This window comes from Misgurnus anguillicaudatus, chromosome 18 (genome assembly GCF_027580225.2).
Source record: "Misgurnus anguillicaudatus chromosome 18, ASM2758022v2, whole genome shotgun sequence".
Classification (NCBI taxonomy): Eukaryota; Metazoa; Chordata; class Actinopteri; order Cypriniformes; family Cobitidae; genus Misgurnus; species Misgurnus anguillicaudatus.
In genome coordinates this window covers 472,381-500,375 of record NC_073354.2, presented here as the reverse complement: position 1 = coordinate 500,375, position 27,995 = coordinate 472,381, and the positions used below count along the sequence as shown (strand labels likewise).

The 27,995-nt window shown below is 39.6% G+C and overlaps 1 protein-coding gene and 1 long non-coding RNA gene across 5 annotated transcripts in view; both read left to right on the top strand.

The window, feature by feature from the left end:
* Window positions 1-27,995, top strand: part of ddhd1b (DDHD domain containing 1b) — a 269,259-nt gene that overhangs the window by 238,851 nt on the left and 2,413 nt on the right. The gene's annotated exons all lie outside the window — the stretch shown is intronic.
* Window positions 3,309-5,375, top strand: LOC141350391 (uncharacterized). 2 transcript variants are annotated; one of them, XR_012358491.1, is made up of 5 exons: window positions 3,309-4,297; window positions 4,401-4,454; window positions 4,552-4,646; window positions 4,739-4,857; window positions 4,941-5,375. It is a non-coding gene; the product is annotated as an uncharacterized lncRNA (long non-coding RNA). The 2 variants fall into 2 exon arrangements; XR_012358490.1 differs by having other exon boundaries at window positions 3,309-4,454.

Genomic DNA, 27,995 nt, shown 5'->3' with positions numbered 1-27,995 from the left:
TGGACCTTTGAGCAGAATGCTATTCATACTAACCCCTCCAAACTCCTGGCTACTATTCCAGACGAGTCGCACTGACGTACACTGCATGAAAAGTGGAATTTTCGTCAGAATGTGGCACTGTAGATTGCTGTGAAACTCCAAGTTTACGACTGCGCACGACAATTTGCAGCCAACACCGAAAACTGCCGTAAGTTGTCAGAAGTTGACGTGGGTCTTGCTTGGAAGTTGTCCCCCCTTCCCCTAATTCTAGGGGAGGCTTTAACATGTAAATGAACATGCTGTGAGCTATACAAATGCAAATCAGGGTAGCAGCTGGGGGAGTTTTACTCAGGTAACATTCTGACAGGTTTAAATCTTTGATTTTAAGAAAATCTTTGGTATCAGTAAAGCAAAATTACAGACTCTTAAATTTTAGTTTGAATTTATTTATTTTTAAAGTATGCTACACTGTTAACACATTGTCTTCATGATGTAAACATCACTTAATATTTTGAGTTATGGACATTTACTTAAAAAATCTTAGTTCATTTAACTTTTAAGTGTATAAAATTAATTAAACTAAAACATTCAAGTGAATGAACTTTAGCAGTACATGTTGTAAGGAACACCCATAATCCTTTGTCTCAGAATATTATGATTATTTAAGCTTTTTTACAGAATTAAGAACTAATAAGAACTTTAACTACTTAAATATTTGTTAAAATGTCATAGAGGTTTATGCTCTAATATTATTCATGTTGTTTAGTTTAAAATGATAAATTACCATTTTTGTAAATGAAAGTCCCCGTTCAGGTGATCAGTGTTTATTGACATAAACAACACATTGTATTGTATTGTGTTTCAGTGGAGAATCAAGTTTATTTAATGACTGACTAAGTCATGAGTTTTGTGTTATAATACCATTTATAACACTAAGAGAATTATAATTATACATTAATTAAAAATATACTTTTTTTCAACTCAGTTAACTAAGTGGAGATGTTGGACAGAGTAATTCAAAATCAACTTTAAGTTTAATGACAATCATTTATCAAACTTTTCTTCACCATTTATCACAATACTTACAAAATATTTTTTCCTAATAATTTTTAAACTATCCCTTTAAGTAGATTCAATTTCTCCAGGCTAACAGTGTATATTAATTACTCTGTATGTAATTAGCAATAACCAATGTTAGGTAAAAAAGATACACCAAACTATTTATTTCAACAATTTTAATTGTTTTAACAGAGTTTTAATCAGGCTCAATTTGTGCATTCTATGCAAACGCCATCAAACAACATGTCAAACAACAAAATGTCTGTCCGGATGGGAATGAAGCAAGGTAACTTGTGCATAGGGGTGGGCGATATGACCAAAATCTTCTATCACGATAGGATTAATTTTATATCATGATAACGATATGTATCACGGTAGAGTTTTTTATGTTTTAATAAGGTTTAAATCTTTAATACCATAGAAATGTTCATAATCCTCACAAAAAAACATATACAAGCATAGAAAGAAGATAAATACAAACAAAGCTCAAGCTCTCTAAAGATAAACAGTCAATGATATAAGAATGATAATAAAAAATTATTCATGTATGTATAGGCCTATATATATTTTTATTTAAGGTAGAAAAGTGATTTAATCAGGAGCAGTGAGAGATTTTCTCTCAATGCTGTTTGATTAACACGAGTGACAGACAGGAGCAAAATTAGGTAACTTCCCCTTTAAGACCAAAGTCCCTCTCCAAAACACTGTTACACACGCGCTTTCTCTTTTAGCTGTTTACTTTCTCTTAAGACCTAACTGGTCATGTTTATGAGGATGCTTGCAAAGACGGGAATTTTGACGCATATGTGTATTTAAGGCCAATAAAGCGGAAAATGCTCACGAGCTTAATGAGCAGCGGTCGCGCGACTTGCGCGCTCCTCACAGACAGAAAAAGCAGCGGTTGCGCGACTTTTCCGCTCCTGACACACATAAAGAACGCACGCATACAGATCTGCTGTCTGTGTTTCAATAGCTTAAAATAACTTGTTTTAAAACTGCAGTGCTTAAATACGTGTACAAACGTTACGTTTTCGCGAGCACGCGCACAGGAGCGTGACGTGAGCGCGTAACCTCGATAGAAACGATAGTCCAAAATCTCTACCGGTTGACAAATTTCTACCGGTTAATTATGTCTACCGGTTTATCGCCCACCCCTACTTGTGCAATTACATCACAGCTCAAATACTGTGCATAGTGGCATGAGTACAGTTTATTGGATTCACATACTGGTAATCCTTCCATACTTGTCCATCATTTACATCTCCTAACACACTCTTTGGCAGTTCCCGCTTTCGCCTTTCATCTAATTTCTCTTCAAATCCAAGTCTTTTAACAAGTCCTCCCAGAGACTGCACAACACTCTTGTAACAGTAAGAACGTATTGGATGGACATACTCTTCACCGCTCGAATATGTAGCCTATCTTAGCAAGGCAGAGCCATATTTCTTCCTTAATGCAGACCTCTGCTGTGGGTGATTGTAGAACGGGATGTGACCACAAGTCCTGCAAACCTTTGTACCATCCCGTCTGCGCTCATAGGTTTCAGTAAGCATGTACACTGTCATACATTTTGGACAAACCACATACTGTAAGAAGTCGTCACGGAGGATACCAGTCAATTTCATCATGGCCAAAAGTTTCATCAACAAGTGTTCTGTTTTTTTCACTTCTGGACTGATCACTTCCATGCTCCTCCCCATCTTGTATGTGAGGATAGGCTTCACTCTGCTCCTCAGCAAGGATTTCCCCCTCTTCATCCACATAGTCATCCTATGGAAATTTAAAGGACATATTTAAAACACATGCAATGCACATACTCAGCACCACCATTAGACCATTAGAGATTGAAAAGTCCATTATGAATATGGCCATTTGAGATTGAAAACCCCATCGTTAATATGGTCATTTGAGATTTTAAAAGAACATAATAAATATGGTCATTTCTCATCAATATGGCCATTTGAGTATGAAAAGATTTGAAAACTGTAGTTGGAAAAGATCATGTGCATCTCAAACAGCTAGCTTTATCTTAGTGCAATGAACCAGTTAAGTACTTTGTGGGAACTTCATCCACTTCAACTTCATTTTAGTTTTATTTTTATACTTTATAAAGTGTGTTTATACTTTAGTTGCTTTCATTAGTAAACTAACAGAAATTTGAGAGTGGAAAACAATAATGTGGGTGAAACATGTTAGGTTTTCCCATTTTATCTCTGGATTAGCATGTACTGAATTTTATACTGGTATATCCAAATGTAATTTCATGAATGCTTTGGTCATCTGCTGTTTCGTCTGAAAAACAACAAACAGAAGATACCGTTATGCATTATAACGCGATATTCCTATTTAATTATAAATTAATTTATACTATTAAAATAACAACAACAGTGATAATCAACCACATTTAACTAGACCAGGGGTCTCCAACCTTTTTGTGAGCAAGGGCTGCCACAATGGATAAAACATGCTGGATGGCTACTTTTTGATATAGCATACTCAAAACGTTTTTGTTTAACTTGTTGATTTTATTTTATTTTATTTTACTTTACTTGTTGATATGTTTTAGTATTGTTTAAAATGTTAACATACGTAAAGCAAGCCAAGCTTATATAAAAATATGTAATTATGCTCACCGTTGTCTTAACTGCAATTCGCTGGGTCCATTTCTTCAAATTCTTCAATCACTTTTTTTCTGGGTCCTCGGATTGCTTTTCACTTTCACCAATCTCTCTAACTCCAGTAAAGTTATCCTCCGGGTCTTTACACATGACAGGACATCACTCACAGCGGGTTCATGACTGGATAGCAGCAGGCTCTGTACGTTATCTGACCTGACGTAGTCCTTTTGGATTTTTTCTCCCAAACTCCATTTTTGAAATAGCGCTTTCTGTGGTCAAAATACTGTGTATGACACAGTTCAGTGTTGCAATGTTCACAGAAGTGCCAAGGTCGTTTCTTCAGTCTTGGGACTTCCATCTTTCAACTGACAGCACACTGTGTTGATATCACACAGAGCTCCCGGCACATCGCGTTTGTTGTTTATATCATACGCATGCGCGCACGTCTCACAAGATTTTCCTTATATCAATAACCTCGCGTGTGATTGGAGGAGCCCGACAGGCTTCTCGCCTTCGTCCAATCGCGTGCGAGGTCATGGCCACGGCTCACACAGCAGTACAAGAGGACCATTAAGCGATGTTTGGTTTGGTGTTTGTAACTCTCCAAGAAGAGAAGACGGGTGCACAATCCCAAGATTGCGGTAAGAATAATTTTATGTAAAAACATATTTTTACGTAGCCCAAGCTAAAAGCCCAAGCTGTGTGTTTTATTGCTTAGAGGTGTTTTTGTCTTGTAATTTTTAGGAGGCTGTACGGCGTCTCTGAGGCACACTGCAGGCGCTTTGAACCAGAGCAAAGGTAACGTTACGATTTAAAGAATATGCTTTTATTCTTGTATAAGGAAATAGATACGTTAATAGATCCGAGCTTAAACCCGCACATTTTGTTTTCACAGACTAATGTCGCCTCATAACGAAGCCGTGACCTCCTATTTGGTTGGGGCTATTTTAGCAAGTCCACATTTAACTGCTGAGAATGACGACATTGTTTGTAAGTATAACTTCTAATGTTTTTCCTCATTTCTTGTTTAATTGTACCGTGACTCTGTTTATTAATACCAGTCTCATTTAATTGTTTTCCAGCTGCCCGTAAGACGTATTATGAGTCGGTTCGCCGGAGCTTCAGATACAAACAACCTGAACTCGCATCGCGGGCGGAAAATGCGAAAAGTTTAGCTCGGAGTCGATCCAGAAGAAAAAGGGTAAGATTTATTATATTAGATCAGTTTTTTGTCAATGTGAGTATTTTTCAGGTCACTTATTGTCTTAATTGATTATATTACAGTTGCTGGAAGCGAGACGAAGTGTGCTGGCTGAGGGTGAGATGGACATTTGAAAGTGCGCCACCATAGAACTCATGTCTGATGAAGACGGCATTGTTGGCGGGGTGTCTGGATGGATTGTGCGGCCACCGCCCTCTCGCAGCCTGGAACTCTCCGAGCTCTGTGCCACGCTGCAATTCAGATTAGAGGCGATACCAAAGTACAGGGGAACTCACCATATATATGCCTGCAAAAGCGACTTTTTTACAACGGTTTTTTTTTCTTTTTCTTTTTTCAACACTTGATAACTTTGAAAAAGATTTTTAGGGATCTTTCCCGAATGTCTTGGGCACTTTTTGACGTGTTTGGAGGACAACATAAGAGACATTATGCTGCTTTGTACATAGTTGTGTGTTTCTAATTAAAGCTCTTTCTTTGAATAAACAGCTGTGTGTTTATAAATAAACCTCTTTGTTTTCTCTTATATTTCTTGATGGTGTGAATAATGAAGTACATAGCACAATGACATTATTATAAAAAAAAATTAATATCACATAAATTATATATTTATTATTATTATTATTATTATTGGGGTTTACATTTATAATGAGCCAGGGTGCCCAATAACCCCCCTCTTTAGAGTAACGGCCCGACTTGAATTTACTCACTCGGTATTGGCTGAAGCCACTTCTTTTAAACAAGAAAAATCCCTTGTGATTGGTTTGAAGTGATCTGCCAACCATTCACGGGAAATTTTGCTTGTTTAAAGGTGGTGGCTTCGGCCAGTGCTGAGTGAGTACATTCAAGTGGGCAGTTACTCTAGTTTCGCTGCTACTCACATGCTAATTAGACTAGAGACGCTCTACCTGGCCGGCAGAGGTTTCGCTGCTATTCATATGCTAATTAGAGGCATCGTACCCCCGCAGGGCTCTCCACCTGCGTCATGGTTCGTTTACGACAATTTGTGACACAGACGAACGCGACGCTCGCTGCCTGTAAATTGAGGAAAGCTGCCGAAAATTAGGGAGATTTTCGGGAGCCTACAGGCGCTTACGGGGACGAAAATCCCACTTTTCATGCAGTGGTAGTCACTGAATGAGGGTTTGGGGCGGTTAGGTGACTCACCCACCACACAGCACCTTTCCAGCCGTCCATAACATACTTGGTGAGTTTAACAGCAGCTCCCCTCTCCACCATCTCATGGACTTGCCTCATGTAAGCTTCTTTCCACAGAGGATCTTTCATAAGCCGCTTCTCAGTCCTCAGGAATGTTGCTTCCACAGCTTTTCGGTTGTCAGGAAGAGAAACTGGGTTTTCCTTCCAGGGATACTTCGCATCCTAGTGGGGCTGGTCGCTGTGAGCATCTCTTTCTCTGTAGGTTAGACCTGCCTTTATTATCTCCAGCTCTTTCTCATCAGCCAGGGACATCTCCTCTCCACCAGGCGAGCACTTTCCACAGCGACATCCTCCACAGATAGGATTACAGGCAGCACCAATGCTGTCCCACTTTAGCCATTCAGGGACCTCTTTACTGCACGCTGCTGTCGTTCTAACTTCCACTTTGTTTTCTTTCTCCAAATAATCTCCTGGCTTTCCCACAAAGTTTTGCTTAACTTTGACGTCTACCGTCATTATTGAATGAGCAAAGTGTGTCGTTGATCGCCATGCAGCCACCTCCACATCTTCGAAGAGGTCTGGATGTACACCACTCACGATCTTGCCCAGAGGACCATCCCACAATACTAGATCGCCGACCCTTTGCAGTCTTTGCGGAGCTAATCGACCTTCACGAATACTGATTAATAGATCAACCTTTTTTGGGCGGGCCAGTTCTCCCGGCTTCACTTCAGGGAAGAACTGCTCTAGCTGCTCCGATTTCACCACTCGATCCACTTTGGCAGATCTCGGTGGCTTGATCTCTCAGGAGCATTAGCAGGCCATGGTTTGCTGGGCAGCAACTGCTCCAACCTCACGAGCAATGATTTTTGGTCTTCCAGGAACATTAAGAGCCTGTCAAAGCGGTTTCCAGTATGGACATCGTTCGCAGGATTCCCCACACACATGAGCCACTCTCTTTTCCTAACATCGGGGAGTTTGCTCTCTAAAGACCGAATCACCAGTTGATTCCGTACAGCGTCTTCACACCCCAGGTCTGAGAGATCCAATACTGTCCTCTCCACTGCTAGGATCAACTCTAATGTTTCTCGTGGTTGATGGTTCTTTACAGCAGGTCGTGATTGAAGTTCCAACACGATCTCTTCAGCCGTTTGTCCCTTGTCACCATAAAGGTTCTCCAATTCCCTGAAGATATCGTTCGCATCTCTGCAGCGCAACAGCCTGAGTTCACTTTTCACAGACTCACTTATACTATCTAGTAAGTGAAGTTTCTTGCATTCCCTTGACCCTGTAGGTTCCGCTTGCGCCTGGATACTTTCCCATTCAGCCTTCCAACGCCAATAACATCTCCTGTCCCCGGAGAATTTAGGTAAGCTTTTGGGTGTAAGCTTTATTCTTGGTCGGGCCCAATGACAGCTGTTACCAGCATACAAACCAGGGCTACCATATGGCATGCTTCTACTTTGTCCCATGCTGAGATTGACGGGCGGAGTAGGACGATCGCTTAACATTTGTGGTGTGCTAGCAAGAGTTGGAGGTAGGGCGAAACTAACACCAAGTCCACTATCAGACCTTCTTGACTGCAGAATGGGCTGGAGGGCTTTGTGTGTGGTAGCTGTGTCATACCTGCTCTCAGATTGACTAGTGACTGTAGAACTTTGAGCAGCACAAGTAGAGATGCTTGCTCCGTCTGTAGACATGAATGAAGGAAAGCTTGTAACATATACAGTTCCCTGCCCTTCAGTGGGCAGATTCACAACAGCAGGCTTACTGTTAACAGGTGGAGTAGCAATAGCAAGGGTTGCTGGTTGGGTAAAGGTGATGTTATTTGCAGTTGTAAGGCCGTCGATATTTGCTACGACATGCCCATCGACCATGTCATCACCTTCCTCATTTTCATCCTCTGCCTCCTCACTGCTGCCACCGTCACCATCGCCTTTTAGTTTTGTACTGTCCCTCTTCATAACCTCATCCTCATGGCTGTATGCCCACCCATTCATCAGTTGCTCTTTATTCTCTCTCAATGATAAAAAGAGCATCCATTTGTCTCTTCCATGTGGCCGATAATCTCTCCAAGTGTACACAGCCTCCCTGAGTTCATGGAGTTTCCTATCCAGCTTATCACTTTCGTCCCTTCGCTGCATCCATGGCACTTTACTTGTGCCAAGCGCCTCGGCTCGATTAAAAGCAGATTTAAACTGTGTTACAAGAGCATCTATGTCTGGCTCTGCATACTTAGACCACAGCATTTCCATAATCTTGCTCTCCATTTTAAGGAATTTTTGGCATTGTCTCTTCCATTGTAGTGGTTTTGTTAATGACCGCTTTTACCTCAGAACACGGGTCTCCATTCCCGCGTCGGACGTCAATGATGGCTTTTTCCCGCTCGGTGTCCGTGAATTCTCCAGCACGGCTCCGATGGTCGTTTACAACTGTCCAGTTTTTTATTAAACTACCGACTATAGTTTGATAAACTTCCCACTGGAAGGGTTTCAGGACAAGCACGGCGAATACAACTCAAGCCATTTTTATTTGTATTTGACATACACGCAGTCTGACTATCCAGGGTACAAGTCAGGCAACAGACGGATCGGCTTAACCATCCATCTGTTAGCTGCCGTGATATGTCAAGATCACTTATAGCCCAGCACGTCGAGTCAATCTTACCAGAATATCAACACATTTCAACTGTATCTGTTCCCCGAACAAATAAATACAGAGCACCGCTTGCCACATCTGGTACAAATCTGATTAATATAAAATTAGACAACAATACTTTAACAGATGAACCTCGAATATTAAAATTCGGCCTTCTTAACATTAGATCGCTTACCAATAAAGAACCTATTGTCAATGAAATAGTTACAGACCAAAACTTAGATGCACTCTGTTTAACAGAAACCTGGCTTAAAGCAGACGACTACATTAGTTTAAACGAATCCACCCCACAAGACTATTATTATAAACACGAACCTCGATTAAAGGGGAGAGGGCGTGGTGTAGCTACAATATACAACAAAATTTTTAAAGTAAACCAAAAATCTGAAGTAAAATTTGAATCATTCGAACTAATGTTGTTAAATATGGAAATAACCGATCGTAACCACAAACAGCTCTCTTTTGCCTTAGCTACAATATATAGACCTCCGGGCCACCATGCAGATTTCCTTAAAGAAATAGCAGATTTCCTGTCTGAGCTTGTAGTCACTGTAGATAAAGCTCTTATCGTTGGTGATTTTAATATTCATGTGGATAACCCAAAAGATGCACTAGGACGTGCATTTATGGATGTTCTAAATTCTCTCAATATTAAACAAAACGTGACAGGGCCAACGCATACTCGTAAGCACACATTAGACTTAATTCTGTCACTCGGGCTCAATATTAATGACATCAAAATATCACCTCAGAGTGATGCAGTTTCTGACCATTACCTTGTGTCATACACTGTACTTCTAGATAGGATCAGTCAATCCACAACATGCTACAGATTAGCCAGAACAATAATTTCCACCACTAAAGATAGATTTATTAGCACTCTTCCAGACCTGTCCCAAATTAAACATGTAGCAGATAACTCTGACGATCTAGATATTGTAATAGAAAACCTAAACAATGTCTGTTCTAACACATTGGATGCCGTTGCTCCCATTCGAAAAAAGAGAATCAAAGAAAAACCGCCAGCTCCATGGTATGATCATCACACCGCAGCACTCAAAAAGGCAACTAGGAAAATGGAAAGAAACTACCGAAGCACAAAGTTAGAGGTATGGCGTGCAGCATGGAAAGAGAGTGTTAAACAATACAGACAGGCTATTAAAACCGCCAGATCTACCTATCTTAGCAGGCTTATAAATGAGAATCATAATAACCCCCGTTTCCTCTTCAGCACGGTTGCAAAACTGACTAGAAATAAAGAACAAACAGAAACCAATAGTAAACTTCAACACAATAGTAACGACTTCATGAACTTCTTTTCTAACAAAATTACGTCTATAAGGGAAAACATCGTAGCTACCCAGGCAGCCACCACTCAACCCGTTAGTTCACTTAACACTAGACTACCATACGAACATCTTGATTCATTTAAACCTACTTCAATAGATGAGCTCTCTAGACTAGTTACATCATCCAAATCATCATCCTGTATATTAGACCCTGTTCCCACAAAACTGCTTAAAGAGGTATTCCCTGTAGTGTCAACCCCGGTTCTAAATATCTTTAACTCATCGCTAGAAATAGGATATGTTCCAACAGCTTTCAAACTAGCAGTTATTAAACCGCTGATTAAAAAACCGCAGCTTGATCAGGGAGAGCTTAATAACTTTAGACCAATCTCAAATCTACCTTTTCTTTCGAAAACATTAGAAAAGCCAGTTACGCACATTCTTGACAAATAATAGTACATATGAAAAGTTCCAATCAGGATTCAGGCCCCACCATAGCACAGAGACAGCGTTGCTTAGAGTTACAAATGACCTCCTATTAACATCCGATCGTGGTGAAATCTCAATTCTTATATTATTAGACCTTAGTGCAGCCTTTGAAACAATAGATCATACAATCTTACTCAATAGACTAGAAAACTATGTTGGTATCAGTTGTCAGGCGCTAGCCTGGTTTAGGTCGTATCTAACCAATCGCTATCACTTTGTTTATGTAAACGAGGAAGAGTCATATCACTCCCTGGTTAAATACGGTGTACCGCAGGGATCGGTTTTAGGTCCTATCCTGTTCTCGTTATACATGTTACCTCTAGGAGACATTATCAGGAAACATAACATAAGTTTTCACTGCTATGCGGATGATACCCAGCTTTACATCTCCTCACATCCCAGCGAAACACACACGTTTTCTAAGCTAACAGACTGCCTTAGCGATGTTAGTGACTGGATGGCACATAACTTTCTTAAGCTGAACTCCAATAAGACAGAGATACTTATTATTGAACCGAATCGCTACAAACATAATATGTCAGATTACAAGTTGCACATAGATGGCTGCACTGTGGTGCCATCTTCCACGGTTAGGAACTTAGGTGTGATGTTCGACAGCAACTTATCCTTCGATAGTCATATCGCCAACGTCTGCCGCACAGCATTCTTCCATCTTAGAAATATCTCGAAAATACGCCATATACTGTCTACATCTGACGCAGAGAAGCTTATCCATGCTTTTATGACCTCTAGAATAGACTATTGTAACTCGCTACTCGGGGGATGCCATGCAAATCAAGTAAACAAGCTTCAGCTAGTTCAAAACACTTCCGCAAGGGTACTTACTCGATCTAAAAAATATGACCACATAAGCCCAATTCTGGCATCTTTACACTGGCTACCAGTTAAATATCGCATACAATTTAAAATATCACTAATCACCTACAAAGCTTTAAATGGCCTAGCACCCTCATATCTTATAGAATTACTATCAGAATATAATCCATCACGCACATTACGGTAGCAAAATTCTGGTCTCTTGATTATCCCTAGACTGTCAAAAGTGTCTAAAAGTGGAAGGTCATTTTCCTACTTAGCCCCTAAGCTCTGGAATGATTTACCAACCGATGTCCGAGAATCAGACACAGTCGATAATTTTAAATCTAGACTTAAAACTTTTCTCTTCAACAAAGCATTCGCATAATTTGTCTAGTAAAAGTACTTAACTCGAAATAGTTATATATACGGAACAAAGCACTCGCGGTCATAACACAGATCAACCAAATAAATAAATAAAAATCTTATCTTAACCTATAGTCGGATTGCGATTTTGGAACTTTCGTGTTCTTGTGAATAGTATGCCATACAAACCCGTTTGACACTGAACCTGCATTAACGACGACAGTGGGGCTTTTGGCCTTAGTCAAACGGGTTGGCACGTATGGTTGGGTTGTGATTTTGGCGCTTTCTTTCTATTGCGAATAGTATGCCATACAGACCCGTTTGCCACTGAACCTGCATTAACGACGACAGTGGGGCCTCCAGCCTTAGTCAAACAGGTTGACACGTATGGTCAGGTTGCGATGTTGGCGTTTTTTCGTGATCTTGTAAATAGTATGCAATATAGACCCGTTTGCCACTGAACCTGCATTAACGACGACAGTGGGGTTACAGGCCATAGTCAAACGGGTCGACAGGTTTCATTTTCTCTTAAAAATCGGAAGGTGACCCTTAGTTACCATATATACCGTCGCAGTGGGCCCCCAATTTGCAAAATCCTCAACTGTGGATAATATAATTATGCTGCAATAGTTAGTCTGTCTGAAACTAAGCTGATTCAACCACATCACTGTGTGACACTTGCATTACATGTGAACGGCCCCTACGCTAATATGATTTTGTTTTTCTCTCCCTGTCTCGTCCCTGGGTCCCATTGACCCTGAGGACAATGGGACAAACAGACCCAGTTCCGGTAGATGTGAAAGTCGGCACACCTCTGATCTACTGGTCGTCCTTCAATGTGATGCCCAGCTGATGCCTGACCAACGACCACCGGCAGGACCCGCTTAATATCCGCTTAATCTCTGCTTAATCTCTGCTTAAGCTCCTTATCCGTTAATATGTGTGTATATACATGTATATCTCCCAAGGGTTTTTCCCTCCTAGGACTTTTATTTTTATTTCCTCGGCTAAACAACCCGGGGTTTTTGTTTTTTTTCTCCTAGGGGGTTTTTTACCCCGGGGAGGTAGCCTGCTTGGGCTTAACTTAGCTTCTTCTTCTCAACGTAACATTAGTAATATGCTCGCTCATAATGTCGCGTCATAGCCGCAGCAAATTTGACTGCTTATGCTATTGTGTATTATGTTATGCTATCTGTCGTTTTTCTGTGCTTTTACTGCTTTTATTAATGTAAAGCTGCTTTGAAACAATTGAGTATTGTGAAAAGCGCTATATAAATAAAATTGAATTGAATTGAATTGAATGTGACATTTGTTGCTTAATCACAAGGTGCTAGTTGCGAGTTTGCTAGGTTGTAAACCTAAAACAAAACACAAAACAAAACACCACAATAAACTAATGCAATAATACAACCATTAGATATTAATTCTTAACCTTAATGATTAATAATTACAATTTACAGACACTCACCGGCAAGCGTACCAGTCCTGACTTCCAAATGGCATCTCTGTAGGTGCGCATGGAAAACTACATTATGGTAGCTCTGGGCCTACCACCAACGCTGCCCCGTTGTGGTTTTCCGAGACGATGAACAACATCAACGACTTCTGGAAGATTTTCCTTTTCGCTGGGAAGCACAGCCTGACAAATCCTGACAACACATCACCTTAGCTGCCACAGATTTTAGCTCAGAGGTCACTTTTACAATTCAATCAGAGATCTTCTGCTCAATCGAGTCTGAGCGGCTGTTGATCAGCTGCGTTATGTTGTCTAGCTGAGATGAGACATCCACGTCTGAATAGACACAGACCTTTTTTTTAAGCATCTGGTGGTTTGCATGGAGTAACCGGCAGAGCTGAAAATTCCTCTTCTGCCAGGTTAAATGAATCCTCCTCACTCATATAAACAACATAGTAATGTCCACTTCGACCAGGTTAAATAAATCCTCCTCGCTCATATAAACAACATAGTAATGTCCACCGCTAGCACTAGCATCCGCGCTAGCAATAGCATTTTTAGCCTTTTCTAAGTGAGCTGAAAGTGCTCGCTTACGAACCATGGTGAAACAAAAACTTGTGTTGATGGTGCACAAAGTTGTGTTAACCAATTATAATACGAGAATACCTACATACAGCTTATTAGCAACATCTTAAATTAAATTTGGTGCAAGCACTCAAAAAGTGCGTATGCTCAGGCTGCCATTTTGGTCCGCCAGTGCGTCTATTATCCGTCTGTTTTTTTCCGTTGTCACTCATCATCATCTGACATCATACAGTACCTGTAGGTGGCAGTTATCGCGAGGCTCGTGACAGAGCTCAGATTGGGAATTTATTTTTTTCTCCGCCTGGGGTATTATTATTTTTTAATAACGCAGGTTAAAATACGGGAGATTTACGGGAAAATACAAATTTTGGAGGACGTCAGGAAAGAAGGGTAAAATACGGGACTTTCCCGCCCAAAACGGGATAATTGACAGGTATGTTTATAGGAAATTTCTTTTTTGGCAGTGTTGCCAACTATTTTCAAATAGTTGGCAATATTTTGTGCCCAAAGTGAAAAAAGAGACGATCCAAGTGAATGTTTTAGCAAGCCAAGTTTTTTTTGTGCTGAATAATACAGCGTAGTCAATGACATGATTAATTTAATTTTTTTTCAAGTTATAAATAAAAGTTTAAGTATTGTATATTGAAGGCTTAGTTTTTAATGTCATTTTGTAATGAATGCAGCAGATCCACACAGTAGTGGACAGTAACAAAGTAAATGTAAATTGTTACTGTACTTAAGTAGTTTTTTCGCGTATCTGTACTTTACTCAAGTACTTTTATTGTGGGAGACTTTTACTTTACCAAATTTTAAAGTCAAATATCTTACTTTTTACTCTACTACATTTTGAAAATTGGGTCGTGATGCACGCGTGATGCATCAAACCACCAATCAGGGTACAGCACGCGCTTCATTTTGAACTTGTTTTGGTTGGCGCGGGCTTATTTACTTGAGTTTTGAAGTCCTTGAATAAAAGAACGAGTCCTTTATGTCTTCTCAGCATGCCTTGAAACTGTGCTATTTCTTTTTTACAAAGAATACTACTTCAAATCTAAGGAAACACAAAGAGGTAAGCCATTTTTATTTTGGTTATTTTTAAATGAGCAATCTTAACAGTAGCTTGCAGAAAACTGTTTCATTGTTTTGTTAAAATATATACGACGTTATCATGAATTAACTTTTAAGCTAGCTGTTTCACTTAAGCTGATTGTATTTGAAGCTTTGTGCTGTTATTGTGAAATGACAATTGATCGCTATCAACACTGTTGTAAAATATAAATGACATTTTGACTAGCCATGCAGTGTATGATGCTTAAGGCAGGTTTTATTAAACTGTTAAATTATTTAACAAACAAATCTTGAAATGAGACTTCCTGCTCTCAAATCCTGTTATTTCATTTGGTGCTAAAGGAAATGTTTTGGTTTAAGGCTTATGATAATTTTAATAGACATCAGTGTCTGATTAATTAATATCCTTCTATTAATCAGTCAAGAGTCAAGAGGTTTTTTTTCACATAATTTGAGTTTCGTGACAAAAATTATACAGACATAATAAATCACGGTTTTAATTTTAAGCAAGTACTTCTACTTGTCAGTGGACAGAAGACAACGGACCAAATATTCCCAGTGACCAGTAGGCGTCACAAAAGCGGTTTTCCATTCATCTCCAGCTCGGATACGGATTAGATTGCAGTTTAGTGAAGATTTTGGCAACTCTAAGTTGTTCCAAGGCTGCTGGGACGAGAGGAAGAGGGTAGCGGAACTTACGAGTAATAGCATTCAATCCACGGTAGTCAATGCAGGGCCGGAGCCCGCCATCCTTTTTAGTCATAGAGAAGAAGGGAGATGCAGCAGGGGAGTTCAACGGTTGTATGTACCCTTGTTCCAGATCTTCCGATATGTATTTCTCCATAGCTTCCTATTCTGGAATAGAGAGAGAGTAGATCTTGCCTTTAGGTACTGGTTCACCCGGGAGGAGGTCAATCGCACAGTCCCTTGGCCGGTGTGGTGGAAGCCTCGAAGCTCTCTTGGGACAAAAGACGTCTTCATACTCTGAGTATTCTGGAGGAATAGACATGGAAACATTATCGTTAGGGCTTTCAATAGATGTGCTGCATACAGGGTCCGAAATTAACTTTTTGGCTCACCTGCCACGGGGATTGGTAGATGAAAAAATCCACCAGCCAAACACATTTTTTACCGGCCAGAATAATAAACAGCCTTTTTTGTCACATGTACATTAATTTAATTTGCTGTATTCATGGCAGGGCTCGCAAAATTTCAGCCCTGCCTTCGGGCAGGCACTCTTCAGTTTTTGGTAGCCTGAAATGAATGCAAGTAGCCCGAATAAAAAATACAGTACTTTTAAGGTAGAATATTAAGATAAAACATCTTTCAAAACACAAATAACACATATCAAATTTCAGTACATATCAATCATCAGTACAAATATTAACTGAAGTCACAGATAAGAAAATGCCACTTGACTTTGTGGGCATAGCACAGGCTTATTCAATTAGTTTTACCACAGGCCAAATTTTGCCAATACAAAGCCAATAGGGCATCTAACCACAATGTTTTATCTGCTATTCTTGTTGTTGTTTTGATGCTGTTGTTTTTTAACAAACAAAAAGACCGGATTTCCATGTAAACCAACTTTTCCTGCTCATACCCACACCAGATATACTCACCATTTAAAAGTGGTTTAGTGGGTCACAAAACTCACAGTTTGGATCACCCAGTTACAGATTGGATCATTTTTTCGATCAGAAAAACAGGGGCTACTGTCGCTTTAAGAGAGATTCTGCACAGAGTCACTCTTCACTGCCCGTACAATCTATACTTTAAAGCTTGCTGCGAGAGATTTAATTTTCGTACGTGAGGATTGTAATGACTGACAGGACGAAGTTGGAGGATTTGCCCGACAAATCCATGACAAATCATGACGGATTGCTTCCTGTACTGCGTCTTTTCGCGCGATCGCGAAAGTGAAAGTAAAACTCGAGCGCGCGCTCAAATGTAATTTAAATACACACTGCCTGAATTTCATACACCATTATTGCCCATCCAAATCTGTGAAAGAATGCATAAGCATTTAAATATATTTTTCCTCCCTATAAGTCAAGATGGGGCGGGGATGCATTTTGATAGCTAATATGCAGCAGATAGCTGCAGACCGCAAGTTACCTGCAGTACTAGCTAGCAACAGACCGTCTCTAGTGTGAGACTGGGAGCGTAGAGACTTTCTGTGGCTAGCTCACCTCGTTCCCAGATTAGTTACTGGCAAACACATTATATTGCATTAATATTTTGGTATGAAAATCACCCGCCAGTGTGGCGGGTAGCCTTTTGAATTTAGTCGCCAAACGGAAAATCTACCCGCATTTGGCGCTTGGCGGGTGTTAATTTCGGACCCTGGCTGCATACCTTGAGTTTTTCAGGATGATGAGGTTTAGGTATCTCAGGGAAACAGTGTGGAAAACAATGATCACTCCATCGCTTAATGTCTCCTGTGTACCAAGAGAGCTCGCGATGGTGTTCAACCAACCAAGGTCGTCCAAGAATCACGTCCGCGGTGGAATTCTCCAGGACCAGAAACTTGATTTTCTCTTAGTGAAAGATGCCCACTGTCAGAGTGATTTCTTCTGAGCGATGTTTGACTGATGATCGATTAAGTGGTTTTCCAGGGACTGATTGTACCTTTATTTTTTGTTTGATGGGTTCTTTCTTGATGTTATACTGCCAGCAGAGCTGGAAGAAGATGAAATTCCCTGCCGACCCGGAATCAATGAGGGCAGACACTATAATGGAGAAGTTGTGATATGATAACTTAACTTTTGTAGTTAAAGGAGTGTAGATATATTTCTCTGGTTGAGCCGTACTCACCAAAGGTGGAGGTTGACTGATGGGGCATTCAGAAATGAGATGCCCCCTGCTGGCACAGTAGAGACACAACCCTTGAGTTATCCATCGTTGTCACTCTGACAGTGGGATGCGAGTGGAGTCCAGCTGCCTGGGTTCTCGTCCTGGAGAGGACGGCTCTGGTGGGCGTAAGAGTGCAGGTTGAGGGTTATTGCAGGCGGGCATACAGTTCTCTGTACGAATAGCTCTTTGGATAAAACGTTCCAATCCAATGCTATCATCAAATGCTGCTAAATGTAGATGAAGATCTGCATGGAGGCCGTTACGGTAAGTCATAATGAGGGCTTGTTCATCCCAACCACTAGCGGCCGCTAGCGTACGGAATTGTAGTGAGAATTCAGCAGCGGAATCTTTACCTTTTTTGATGTTGTATAACTCGTCGCAGACCGAGTTATCGCCTTCTGGAAAACCAAACACTTCTTGAAAATGATCACTGAAAGCACAATAGGATTGTAGGACTGAGCCATTCTGTTCCCGTATGGAGATTGCCCAGCGAAGCGCTTTTCCGGTGAGTAGTGATAATATGAAGGCGATTTTACTGCGGTCTGTGGGGAAGCGATTTGGTTACATTTCAAAGATTAACTCAAACTGTAGTATGAATCCTTTGCACTCTTGCGCCTCACCAGAGAATGGATTTGGATTGGCCATGGGAACTGTGGTAATGGTAGCCTGATGAGTTGCAGTGGTCTGTGGTGTCTGAACTAACTCGGCTGTAGTATGTCTACCAGGTTCTGGAATGCGTCCTGTTGAGACATGTTAAAGTTTTAGTCCGGTCTTGTGGACAGAAGACAACGGAGACAGTGGTTAGTAAAATGTAACAGAGTTTATTGAAATATAAAGTAAATAGCAAATGGTGATGGTGAGGGAGTCCAGGGGGGAGCCACAGACACACATACACACTGATGGGAAATATTCCAACGATGACGAAGATGATGATGATGAACTGGGTATTCTGAAATACATAGAAGAATGGTGAGTCAGGTATTCAACAGTAGCGTAACACAAGGTTAGCCTTGACGAGACCGGACGGTGTCTGTGTGTTTGTGGCTGGTATATATAGTGCAGGCTTGATGAGGGGTGACAGGTGCAGCTGATTAGAACTCAGGCGATTGTGATCGGTGAAACTGAGGGGTGTGGTGTAAGGACCTGGCAAATCTGTGACACTACTTTTACTGGAGTAATATTTTACCCTGGGTATCTTTACTTTTCCACTTCACTGTAGATCAAGATGGCGCCTATGTATGCGGCTGGCCGTCTGTTGCTCCCGGCTGTATGGATGTTTGTTTTGTTTTTATTGATTGTTTTAGAAGCTGCAGACTCTCTATTGGTGTATGATCGCCAGACTCTTTTTAGCATTAGATCAGCCGTGGAAAACACAGCGATCTATAATATTAATCCGGATGGAAACAACAATTCGCTCCCCCCTCCGCTATGTCAACTACCTGCTTACCTGTGTCGGACCCTTTGCCCCCCTGTGAGAAAGAAGCGTTTCAGGCGCCGCGGTAAACGAGGTGGTCTGTTGGTGAAGGTGAGGACTTTGGTTGCTTTGTTTCCAAATGCCGACCCACGCTGGATTTCAGCTGAACTTGATGTGGATTGTTGCCGGTACCTGCCTCGTCGCTCCTGGGTTCATGCCTATAAGTGGTTGGTTCCTGTTATTGGCGTGGAGGAGCCCTCAACTATGTTTTATCGGCCTCCCCGTCCTAGAAGAGGTGGTGTGGATGCCTCTCTCCTACGGTCCTTTGTTTGGGAGCCTCCGACGGCAAATGTGTCAACTCCGGTGAGGGTAGCCTTGGTGAATGCTAGATCACTAGCCAATAAGTCGTTTATTGTAAATGACTTTTTCACTTCCAAGGATCTGAGCATGTTGTGTGTGACGGAGACCTGGATCGGAGTTGGTAAGTCGAGCGTGTTTTCAGAAGTTCTACCGCTGAACTGTACTTTTTTTAACTCTCCACGGCTCACGGGTCGAGGAGGTGGAGTAGCAACTATTTTTAAAGATCACTTAATTTGCCGGCAGCTGCCATCTTACTCCTACACCAGCTTCGAACTCAATATTTTTGAAATGAGTCTCGGCTGTCCAGTGCTATGTGCTGTTGTTTATCGTCCTCCGAAATATAACAAAGATTTTATTAATCAGTTCTCTGATTTTCTGGCTGATATTATGCCTAAATACGATCGGATCTTAATTGTTGGCGATTTTAACATTCATGTGTGTTGTCTAGCCAAGCCTCTGGCTACAGCTTTTTTAAATCTTGTAGAGTCTTTCAATCTAACTCAGTCCGTGGCTACGGCTACTCATATAGGTGGACATACATTAGAACTGGTCTTATCATATGGCTTGCCGATTGATAATATTGAAGTCTGTGATTCTATTATCTCTGACCATTTGCCTGTTTTATTTGAGGTTTGCTTAACGTGCGACTCTAAAGTGCCTGTTCCAGCACGTCGCCGTCGTATGATTAACCCCTCAACTGCTCATTCTTTTTCTGAGGCTTTTAAAGCCATTGATGAAGAGTTTTCTATATCATCAAAGGGACTTAACACCAATGAATTAACGTCACTGTTTTCCTTGACATGTCAAAGGATTCTGGACATTGTGGCCCCTTTTAAGACAATACGAGATAAACCTAGAGCTCAACCGTGGCTAAATGCTACTACCCGAGCTGTGCGGCTGGAATGCAGAAGGGCGGAATGTGATATTTTAAAGGAATGTTTAGCTAAATATCAGAAAACTGTTAGATCTGAAAAATCTAAGTATCTCTCAGATGTCATCTGTAATAACTCACACAAGCCAGCTGTGTTGTTCAGTACTATTAACTCTGTTTTGAACATTTCCCAAGCTACTTGCTTGGAGCCCTCGGATGAAATGTGTGAGAAATTTTTAGATTTTTTTATTAGTAAGATTGAGGCTGTTAAAGCAAACATTTCTCTGCCATTAATGTGTGTATCTATCCCCACTGAGTGCCCTGCTGTTTTCGATCAGTTTGAAATGGTGTCTTTGGACTCCTAGAATGAGATCATGTTGAAAATGAAACCATCTTCATGTGGGATGGATATTGTTCCTCCTTGTCTTTTAAAAGAGTCATTTGAATCCATTGGTCCAAAAATTGTAGCAATTATTAACAGTAGCCTTATTTCAGGAGTTGTACCAAAGTCTTTTAAACATGCAGCTGTAGAACCAATAATTAAGAAATCAAATTTGGATACATCAGTACTGGCTAATTTTAGACCAATCTCGAAATTACCATTTATCTCTAAATTACTGGAAAAGGTTGTACTTAGGCAATTGAATTCGTATCTTGACTTAAATGGTATTCATGAGGTGCTTCAGTCTGGTTTTAAATCACGACATAGTACAGAAATTGGTTCCTCTTGTACAGTGTTTAGAGGAAGTCAAGGCATGGATGGCAGGAAATTTCCTTATTTTTAATGAAAATAAAACAGAAGTTATATTGTTTGGGCCAGGGGGTAATTGTAAGCCAACAGATTTTGAACTTGGTGAACTGAATTCATTTGTGAGGCCTCATGTAAAGAACTTGGGTGTTATCATGGATTGTGATTTTAAACTTGAAAACAGATTAATTCTGTAATTAAATCTAGTTTTTTCCAACTGAGACAACTCACCAAGGTGAAACCTTTCCTGTCTTTTAAAGATTTTCAAAGAGTTGTGCATCTTTTTATCTCCAGTCGCCTTGATTACTGTAATGGCCTCTATACAGGTATTAGTCAGGCTTCTCTCTCTAGACTGCAAATGGTCCAGAATGCGGCAGCTCGCCTGTTGACAGGCACACGAAAGCGGGAACACATCACTCCCATTTTAGCGTCTCTCCACTGGTTACCTGTTCACTACAGGACACAATTTAAGATTTTAGTACTTGTTTTTAAATCTTTAAATGGCCTAGCACCAAGATATCTCTCTGATATGATCAATCTGTATGCCCCGACAAGAGCACTTAGGTCTGCTGATCATTTGCTTCTAGTTGTCCCACGTGTTAGGTTGAAGAGCAGGGGTGACCGAGCATTTGCAGTAATGGCACCGAGGCTTTGGAACAGCTTACCTCTCTATATTAGACAGGCTCGAACTCTTCCTGCTTTTAAATCGGACCTAAAAACTTATTTATATGGTTTGGCATTTGATGCTATGTGAGAGCTGCATTTTTTATTGTTTTACTGTCTCTTGATGTTTTTCTGTTATGGTGTTAGCTGTTTGTATCTTTGATATTTATTCTGCTTATGTGTACAGCACTTTGGGGAACACTTGCTGTTTTTAAAAAGTGCTTTATAAATAAACTTTGACTTTGACTTTTACTCAAGTACATGATTTGTGTACTTTGTCCACCACTGGATCCAAGTGCATTAGGATTATATTTAAACAAAACAAGAACAATATAATTCATACACGAGAGGCACACGGAGCAGGAAACAGAACCAACATTACAATAAAATAACAATACTTGACAAAGAACAAGAGAAAAACTGGGATATATTTAAACTGAGAAATCAAGGTTGATTAGATACACCTGTGAGACAATCAAGAACAAGGACCAATGGAACAAAAGAACTACACAGATCTACAAAACATGGGTGACAAAAGAGGGTATACACCTGACGTCACCTTCGGCGGAAATGACTGCGGTTACGCCCACTGAGTGGCAAATGACAGAGCGCCAGCATTTAGGTACAGTGTGAAATCAGCGAAAACGCGGGAAAAACACGTCTAAATGGGAAAAGGCTGTTGTGCGATAGACTGTACTAACAGATTAACAAGAATTCTGAGATATCGTTTTACAGACTGCCAAGAAACACCGAAAGGAGAAGTAAATTAATCGTTCATTTCAACATCCACCGACCACAGGTGGGTTGATAAGTTGCTAGGGTCACTATCAAGCAGAGGTTTATTTTCTACTTAACTCTCTAGGGTCTGAAGTCCTCTCAGAAACGCGTCAGAAAAATAAACTGTAACTTAATGAATACATGTCATAGAAACAAAAGATAAATGTCTACATAATGCTTGGAATGTCAGCTTTTAAATGATGTAAGTGAGATCGAAAACATATATCGTCATTCGGTGTAAACTGTATGAGAAGGAAGAGAGGTACCATATTTCTCCTGTTACCTGTTTATCTCTAATGAGATGAGATCGCCACACCCCCGCGCCATTGAAGTGAATGGGCAGAGACATCCATATGCATAACCCATGCCTCCTGCAGTCAATGGATATGCAATCCACAATCCAGTCTCTCCATTCCTTATTGTTTTATCCGAGTGCACCAAACATGACATCTAAATCCTTATTTACTTGCGTATGTATGTCAGTATATTTTGTTCTTCTGTCAAATAGTTCACGCGACGTGCACATTCACAAACACACAAGTCAGGAAATTTGACACGCTTTTTGGTATTCTTATAAAATACGCGATTGCAAACAGTACAATCCTTATTTAGTTGCGTCTAGGCGCATATCTCCACACAGCAAGTTCACAGGATCACTCACGTGTGCACACATACTGCTTTCATGATCAACACGTGAGGGAGTAACTTATTGGCGGCGGCTGTAAACAAATATTGATAAGTTTATCACGCTTGTCCCTTGTTGGGATTCTACTATAATGATTACAAAAACACAAACAAGAGTCCAGACAATGATAGGCAGTTCTTTTGAGCTTTTTACTGCACAAAAGTAAACCTCTCGCTGGCCAACCAAACACTAACCCTGTGTTCATTTTTACAATGGCCAAACAGTACCTTTACTATGATTACTATGGTTTTTAAAGGTATACTTGTGAAATTCATAGAAAATATTTCGATTTATTTCTATATATACACACACATTATATATGTAATTTTTGGTTATAAATTCCCAAGTAAACCTCATCATGGTTTTACTACAGAGAAAGTTACATTCCAGTTGAACATCCCCACAAGGCTCATTATGTGGCTCATTATTCAACTATTGTGTTCCTCAGCTGTCAATCACTGATTATTCAGGAGCTTTCCCGCCTCCACGTATATGGCCTTTCCCAAGCAAAAGTGTCTTAGAAATTGTAAATCAATATATTGCTTTATGTGAATGAGCAGGCTGGATGATTTTCACATCATTTTGAAGAATAAACTCTAGACTACTAGATCATATTTTGAAAAGTCTTGGGAAAACATGTTTAGAATGAGTTTTGTTGACTTATATCAGTGACTTAAAAATTTAGCTTTTTCAAAAACCATGCATAAACATTTTTCTCTCAATAATACAAACATGTACATACATGTTGATCATATAATATTGTAGCCCAGTTTGTGCTGAACGCAGGGTTATGAGACTTTTGCCATTTATATGTTTTTAAGCAACTGAAAAAAGCACAAATGTCAGTGCATGTCAAAACGTCCCCAGGGCCCTAAACACCCCAGAGGGTTAAACATATTTTTTCAAGTATTTGTATTTTATCTGTGTTTTTCTTTGAAAACATACATTCCAAAGCATATTATCATAATTTTTACTCTTACATTTCACAAATAATACATTTTTGTTTTACATTTAATATTTAAGTACATTAACATACTTTTACTCAAGTAAATTTTAAACATTAACATTTTAAATGTAATTAGGTATTAAATACATTTTAATATGAAATATAAAATAATACACAGTATGATTATATGCTTTAGAATGTAGTGAAGTAAAATTTTTCCCAATACAAACACCGTAAGAAAGCACAGATGTTTGGAAAATGTTACTAATGTAACTGTATTGTCCACCTCTGCTATCAAGTCAAACTAAATTCAATTTAAGCTGATATTATTCAGTTTTACTGGCGTTTTTTCGCAGCAGCCTCTATGAAAACCAGCCATTTTGTTGAACGTTTGCCACTCAACAGGGTGAGTTCCGGCGTGGTCATGTGGAAAAGTGACATCAATGCATAACCCTCTATACAGAACTTCAATATAACAGACATGGACTTACAAAACTGAAAAAAAAGACAGGCCCAGCTAACAGAAAAAAGTTCTAAGAACGTTCCCTGAAAGTTTTTAACATTCCCAAAAACGTTCTGCCAACGTTAAAAGTGTCCAGTTTTCTTGACGTTCTAAGAACGTTTTTGTGTTGTCTCAACGTTAGAGGAATGTTACATTTGACCATTTTTAAACGTTATGACAATGTCATGTTTTAATGTTCACAGTCACACAATGTTTAAAACAACAACTGTTTATTATATTGACTTCTTTGATTGTTATGTAAATGATAGAGAAACATTGCATTTTATTATATTTATTTTTATATTTATATTATTTTATTATCAAGAAAACTGGACACTTTTAAAGTTGGCAGAACGTTTTTGGGAACGTTAAAAACTTTCAGGGAACGTTCTTAGAACTTTTTTCTGTTAGCTGGGGGACTGTTACTAGAGCCCGAAGCCATTTGTTTTGAGAATAATTGCTGGCTGATGAAGTTATTGGCTGGCTAGCCGGCTCAGCCAAAACATAAATGGCTGCTGCAGCCTCCAAACTTTTCATAGCTGCAAATGGCTGAAGCTGCCACATGTCTAAGGATGTCTATGTTATACTGATTAACAGTGTTGGGAAAATTACTTACAAAGTGTAATACATTATATATTACAAATTACTGTCATTTGAAAGTAATTAGTTACATTACAATATTACTGTCTCTGAACTGTAATGAGTTACATTACTTTTGCGTTACTTTTGAGTTACTTTCATCAAAATAACAGAAGTATGACTAGGCATTAAAAATGTTAAAATGTAGTTTATTGGTGCTTATAAATCTAGAAGTTATGTGTTGGCCCTTGAGCTTTGAATAGGCAGAGTGAAGACTTATGGCAAAATATAATAACAATCACTGTCAAAATCATAAACATAGACAAATGATCTGGTAAAAGTCTGGTATTGGTACACATACCAAACACAATAGAGCTGAGCCCACTATAATGCAACCTATAAAGTAACATGGCGAGACACAGAACCTATTTTCATTTCTATTCTTTAATTCACTTTAATTCAGAGTCACAGCACAAACATGGCATGCACTGGGTTGAATGAATGAATGAATATAGGTTCCCATACAAAGGCTGGTAAAAACTTTTAACATTGATGTTTAAAAGTCTACACTAATGTTACGTTGTAGTTTTGGTTGCTGTTTGTAATAAAACTGTAGATAGCATAATAACCTAGCAATCTATTATGTAGCTGGACTGTAACCATAGCAACGTTAGCTTACCTTGTCATTTCTGGTGTTGATATGGATTTTACTGGCAAGCTTTTTAAAAGTCTCTTTACTTCTGAGGTTCAAGCAGCATGGGAGACCGATAGAAACTTTCTGTTGCTTTTACTTAGTGCTCTCATTCGCAGAATTATGCGTGTGCGGCGCTACCGGACCTGATTGCGACCACTTTAGTCAATGTTTGTACAGCCGGGGACTTCCCAGAAGCGGCTCTTTAAGAAACGCGTCTATATTTGACTTCACCGGTTCCAAATTGCAGTTCCTATACAAAATTAAAGTAAAAATGAACATGCTGCGTACAGCACCCGGAAACAGACATACGAACGTTATTTTACCTGCAGCCTTTTCCTGTGTGGATGCTGGTCGCGCATTTTTATTCAAAAATAAAAATAACACAGTCTATTTTTGAAATGCACTGTTGTGATACGAGCGTTACTAATGCATCGCTTCTTCTGTATGGAAAACGAGCAATTTTAATTGGTCGTCAATTCACTGTGAGTCTCTGGCCATTTCCCAATCCGAAGACTGCAGCCTCCGGAGGTCGCATTTTTACGCTGCATACGTCATCAAGACTGCCTTATTTCAAAATATCAACAATTATAAAGTTTATTCTTATTATAAGTTAATAGTAAATTGTTGTAATATGCGTATGGCTTGTGAATGTAATGTTCAGTTAACTTAAATAGACCAGGCTTGATGACGTATGCAGCCTGCATGTGCGACCTCCGCAGGCTGTAACCCCTCTGTGTATTGTAGCAACGAGCGAGCACAAGACTGTGCTGTTATGAAACCAGTCGGGGTGTAACTGTTACACATTTGCAGCAATAATCACAAATTACATATTTTTGTCATTTTTATGCTCATGACCACTTTGATACTTTAAGCCAGTGGTTCCAAAACGTTTTCAGCGTGTGGCCCCCCTTGTATACGGTGCATTCCTTTGCGGCCCCCCAAAGAAAATTTGTGACAAAAACTGTTCTAAAACTCAACATTTTAATAAAAAAAACCCATTAAATTATACAAAATAGTGCTTTTGGTTAGTAGCCTTATTTTTTTAGGTTTAATTACACAGAATTCATGCTAAATTAATGTATTTCATAAAATGTCATAAAACTGGGGCCCCCCTGGCACCATCTCGCAGCTTATCCTATTCCGAGACTGAAATGCAAGTTTGAGCTGCCTTCATTTAAAAACATCTTGCACTGACATATCTTAACATATATCAGTGCCATTGTTTTGTCTTAAGATCCAAACCAGTATTGTTTTTGTAAGGTTTGTTTGTAAAAACGACTTAAAAGTCCCAAAATAACAAAGGCCTAGTCCTGGATTCATCTAAACCCTGTCCGGGAAACTGCCCCATATTCTCATAATTAGATTTCAGACGGTATTTCACAGTCGGGGTCACAATTGTAAAAAAACCTTTGACAAGCCATGTTATTTTTTATTTGCTGGAGGATATAAAACTTGGAGCCCTCAACTAGAAGTCATGCAATACCAGGTATTTCTAAACTAATTGTAACCCTTTATTTTTTTGTCCTCTGGTTCTTACCGTCTACAGGCTTCGTTAGCTGGGATTTCAGAGTTTGTATTTTTACCTGCTTTACCGTAATACTGAAATCACTGATAAAAACATAAGCATCCCAAATCATCCGGAAGCTCTGAAAAACAATTAAAGAGGGTTATAAGTCCATGTCCAGTTTCCAAATTGTGCTCTGGTTATTTGCAAGCCTTGCGCTATTTTGCACTGCTCTATTAGATTGCATTGGTCATTATGGAATTTAGCTGTTGCACCTGTGTTATTCTATTTGTGACTTTTAGTAAATCCGGCCCTTAATTACCATATGGATTAGTCTGTGATAGATGGATGCGCTTTTTGGAGCTTAAAAAATGGGGCACTATCCAGTACCATAATAAATCTGAAAACAGCCAGGATATATAACTCTGACTGTGTTTGGCTGAAAAGGAAAGTCATATATACCTAGGATGGCTTAAGGGTAAGTAAAATATGGATTAAATTACAACTATTCCTGTAAGCAAAATGTGATTTGGCTGAATTACGGGGTTTAAGGAGTAGAGTAAAATATCAAAAGATAATATCACTATCTTATAAAAATTTGCCACAATAAAAGTTTCACCTTTTTTAGCTTTTATG